A 5,000-nucleotide genomic window follows, 5' to 3' on the forward strand; every position below is an offset into this window, starting at 1 on the left:
TCCCAAAAAAAGGGTCAACTTTTTTTGTGAAAATTCGCCGAACCGAATGTATCCAAGTATGTTTCAAATCTATTTTACGGAATCGAGCATTTTCGATCCAAAAAGAGGAAAATATGAAGTTATTAGTTTGGTCATGTTATTTACCTCCACTTTGTTGTGAAAAAAACTCAAACTACCAAAGGGGGCGCATATTTTGATGTTAAGGAAACATGTATGTAAACCTCTTTCGATGTGGCTTTTTAAGTTGCAACGAATTAACTTACTGGTAATGTGGTATTATGATTGGGCGGGGACTCGCACCTCGTTTTCACCAAAAGTGGTACCACGGCGTTGTGGCTAAGAACACTGGCTTTGTGGCAAAGATGTCAAAAAAAAATACTTTAAGTAAAGTAATGTCGAAAAAAAAATAATAAATATTAATTTCCAATTGGGATTATTTGTTGAACATAAAAATGTTCATAAAGAAAAATTATTAAAAAGAATTATTAATTCTATATCATAAATAAATGGTTTATTTTATAAAAATATTCCAAAAACACTTCAATATATTGAAGTAAAAGAAAATATTAGAAATTTGAAAATAATCATTGATATGTATTTGTGAAAGGTGCTACACTAAAATTTAACAATATCAGAGTTCACCATACGGTAGGAGTTCTCTTTGTTAAAATAAAAATAGTTGTTATATGAAACCTTTGTGAAATGCATTTTCCCTCATTTTCCAGATAAAAGTAAAAATACAAAATACCCATACAAAATACCCATACAAAATACATACAAATAAATAAAAATAAAAATAAATTTACCAAAAAATATATACAAATAAAAATTGTGTTGGTAAAAAAAATAAAATAATAATTATCCCTATTAGGGAGGATATAAAACAAAAAGTATGTATAAATATAAATAAATAAAAAAAAAAAAAATAAAAACTTTATCATTGGATTTATTGAGAGGAGATTGATGTTATTTTTCAAAATTTCAAATAATATTAAAAATAAAATATTATAACATTATTCTGGTTGATCCTGCCAGTAGTTATATGCTTGTCTCAAAGATTAAGCCATGCATGTCTAAGTACACACGAATTAAAAGTGAAACCGCAAAAGGCTCATTATATCAGTTATGGTTTATTAGATCGTTAACAGTTACTTGGATAACTGTGGTAATTCTAGAGCTAATACATGCAATATAAACACGGACCTTTTGGAACGTGTGCTTTTATTAGGCTAAAACCAAGCGATTTCTTCGGAAATCGTTATAATGGTTGAACTCTAGATAATTTGCCGATCGTATGGTCTAGTACCGACGACAGATCTTTCAAATGTCTGCCCTATCAACTATTGATGGTAGTATCTAGGACTACCATGGTTGCTACGGGTAACGGGGAATCAGGGTTCGATTCCGGAGAGGGAGCCTGAGAAACGGCTACCACATCTAAGGAAGGCAGCAGGCGCGTAAATTACCCACTCCCAGTTCGGGGAGGTAGTGACGAAAAATAACAATACAGGACTCATATCCGAGGCCCTGTAATTGGAATGAGTACACTTTAAATCCTTTAACAAGGACCAATTGGAGGGCAAGTCTGGTGCCAGCAGCCGCGGTAATTCCAGCTCCAATAGCGTATATTAAAGTTGTTGCGGTTAAAACGTTCGTAGTTGAATTTGTGCTTCATACGGGTAGTACAACTACAATTGTGGATTGTACATTACCTTATGTATGCAAGCGTATTATCGGTGGAGTTCTTATACATTTATGATACTTATGTACCATTATGTATTCCTCCTATTAAAACCTGCTTCAGTGCTCTTCATCGAGTGCTGTTGTGGGCCGTTACAATTACTTTGAACAAATTAGAGTGCTTAAAGCAGGCTCCAAATGCCTGAATATTTTGTGCATGGAATAATGAAATAAGACTTCTGATCTACTTTCATTGGTTTTTAGATCAAGAGGTAATGATTAATAGAAGCAGATTGGGGGCATTAGTATTACGACGCGAGAGGTGAAATTCTTGGACCGTCGTAAGACTAACTTAAGCGAAAGCATTTGCCAAAGATGTTTTCATTAATCAAGAACGAAAGTTAGAGGTTCGAAGGCGATCAGATACCGCCCTAGTTCTAACCATAAACGATGCCAGCTAGCAATTGGGTGTAGCTACTTCTATGGCTCTCTCAGTCGCTTCCCGGGAAACCAAAGCTTTTGGGCTCCGGGGGAAGTATGGTTGCAAAGCTGAAACTTAAAGGAATTGACGGAAGGGCACCACCAGGAGTGGAGCCTGCGGCTTAATTTGACTCAACACGGGAAAACTTACCAGGTCCGAACATAAGCGTGTAAGACAGATTGATAGCTCTTTCTCGAATCTATGGGTGGTGGTGCATGGCCGTTCTTAGTTCGTGGAGTGATTTGTCTGGTTAATTCCGATAACGAACGAGACTCAAATATATTAAATAGATGCTTTCAGGATTATGATGTTGAAGCTTTCATAGCCTTCATTCATGAATATAGTAAAATATAATTGTGTTTGAATGTGTTTATGTTAGTGGAGTCGTACCTGTTTGTTTGTCCCATTATAAGGACACTAGCTTCTTAAATGGACAAATTGCGTCTAGCAATAATGAGATTGAGCAATAACAGGTCTGGAATGCCCTTAGATGTCCTGGGCTGCACGCGCGCTACAATGAAAGTATCAACGTGTATTTCCTAGACCGAGAGGTCCGGGTAAACCGCTGAACCACTTTCATGCTTGGGATTGTGAACTGAAACTGTTCACATGAACTTGGAATTCCTAGTAAGTGCGAGTCATTAACTCGTATTGATTAAGTCCCTGCCCTTTGTACACACCGCCCGTCGCTACTACCGATTGAATTATTTAGTGAGGTCTCCGGACGTGATCACTGTGACGCTAACGTGTTACGGTTGTTTCGCAGAAGTTGACCAAACTTGATGGTTTAGAGGAAGTAAAAGTCGTAACAAGGTTTCCGTAGGTGAACCTGCGGAAGGATCATTAACGTGATTTTTCCAATAAAATAAAATTTATATATATTTAATATATATAAAAAAGAAAAATAAAATATAAAAATAAAAATGTACAATTATGGTACAAAATGTATAAAATATACAATAAATATATAAACAAATACAAAAAAGAATACTTCAAAAGAAGTAAAAATACAAATACAAATTAGACTGGGTGTGTTACTATAAGTAATGCATTCAGTCTTTTTTTTTCAAAAAAAATTAAGAACAAAAAGTATTTAAACGGTAGCCAAATGTCATCGTCATCGAAATAGTGACGCTTATGAAAATATATATATGAATAAACAAACTTGCTATAGCAAAAGTCGAACAACAAAGGTGTCGTACCCTTCGGGGTAATATCCTCCTGGGTGTAAAAACCCGCCCTTCGGCGTGGCGTGTATACGTTGCGACGAATTAACCCCTAAAGGTGTCGTACTTGGACAATATCCCGGTACTATCCGGCTAAAACGCATAGCATAAGTTGTAACGATATATATATAATAAAAAAAAAACAAATACAAAATAGACTGGGTGTGTTACTATAAGTAATGCATTCAGTCTTTTTTTTGCAAAAAAAAATATGAACAAAATATTTAAATGGTAGCCAAATGGTGTCGTCATCTAAATAGTGACGTTTTTAGCCAATATACAAAAACAAATTAGACTGGGTGTGTTACTATATGTAATGCATTCAGTCTTTTTTTTTCAAAAAAAAATATGAACAAAATATTTAAATCGTAGCCAAATGGTGTTGTCATCTAAATAGTGACGTTATAACCAAAATACAAAAACAAATTAGACTGGGTGTATTACTATAAGTAATGCATTCGGTCTTTTTTTTTCAAAAAAAAATATGAACAAAATATTTAAATGGTAGCCAATTGTCATCGTCATCGAAATAGTGACGCTTATGAAAATATATATATGCATAAACAAACTTGCTAGAGCAAAAGTCGAAAAAACAAAGGTGTCGTACCCTTCGGGGTAATATCCTCCTGGGTGTAAAAACCCGCCCTTCGGCGTGGCGTGTATACGTTGCGACGAATTAACCCCTAAAGGTGTCGTACTTGGACAATATCCCGGTACTATCCGGCTAAAACGCATAGCATAAGTTGTAACGATATATATATATAAAAATAAAAATGTATAAAAATGTTGTACTTAGATTTCTTTAAAAGAAATTTATAAGTTAACGATTCTTTGGAATTGGACATTCGCAACATAAAAAAAATACATAAAATATAAAAAGAAATAAATTTTTATTTCTTAAAAAAAAAAATTGACTAAATATAAAATAAAAAAATAATAATACTCTAAGCGGTGGATCACTTGGCTCATGGGTCGATGAAGAACGCAGCAAACTGTGCGTCATCGTGTGAACTGCAGGACACATGAACATCGACATTTTGAACGCATATAGCAGTCCATGCTGTTATGTACTTTAATTAATTTTGAAGTGCTGCTTGGACTACATATGGTTGAGGGTTGTGATACTATGCTAAATAAGCTGCTTTTGATTTATCAAATGCGCATGTTATATTATTGGATTTGTAAAAATTCATAATATTAAAATATAATATATACCTCAAAATAATATCGAGCGACAGTAAGTTCGTTTTATCTATTTTTTAGAGGATGTTAGTATATAAAAATTTCTAACATTGCAGATCGTTGTCATAATATAATTTGGCAATTGAGGCATTCTACTTGAATTGATAAAATGGCTGAAATGATCGATATATAAAAAATATTTTGAATTGAGTATATAAAATTATTAAGCAAATAAAAAGTGTTAAGCAACCTCAACTCATATGAGATAACTCCCCGAATTTAAGCATATTAATGAGGGAAGGAAAAGAAACTAACAAGGATTTTCTTAGTAGCGGCGAGCGAAAAGAAATCAGTTCAGCACTAAGCCATTTTGTCTTTATGGCAAATATGGGATGCAGTGTATGGAACATCTATAATCTAGTATGAGAAAT

At 33.9% G+C, this 5,000-nt stretch overlaps 3 non-coding genes across 3 annotated transcripts in view; all 3 read left to right on the forward strand.

Annotated features, from left to right (window-relative positions):
* The first annotated feature begins 1,015 nt into the window (after nucleotides 1–1,015).
* Nucleotides 1,016–3,007, forward strand: LOC129920760 (small subunit ribosomal RNA). Its single transcript, XR_008773316.1, has one exon. It is a non-coding gene; the product is annotated as a small subunit ribosomal RNA (ribosomal RNA).
* Nucleotides 3,008–4,327: 1,320 nt separating this feature from the next.
* LOC129920832 (5.8S ribosomal RNA) lies at nucleotides 4,328–4,506 on the forward strand. Its single transcript, XR_008773369.1, has one exon. It is a non-coding gene; the product is annotated as a 5.8S ribosomal RNA (ribosomal RNA).
* A 309-nt stretch (nucleotides 4,507–4,815) lies between these two features.
* The window catches only part of LOC129920794 (large subunit ribosomal RNA), a 4,150-nt gene continuing 3,965 nt past the window's right edge, over nucleotides 4,816–5,000 (forward strand). Inside the window, exon 1 of the ribosomal RNA XR_008773349.1 lies at nucleotides 4,816–5,000. This exon is cut by the window's right edge and continues 3,965 nt beyond it. This is a non-coding gene — a ribosomal RNA (large subunit ribosomal RNA).

This window comes from Episyrphus balteatus (genome assembly GCF_945859705.1).
Source record: "Episyrphus balteatus chromosome X unlocalized genomic scaffold, idEpiBalt1.1 SUPER_X_unloc_1, whole genome shotgun sequence".
Lineage (NCBI taxonomy): Eukaryota > Metazoa > Arthropoda > Insecta > Diptera > Syrphidae > Episyrphus > Episyrphus balteatus.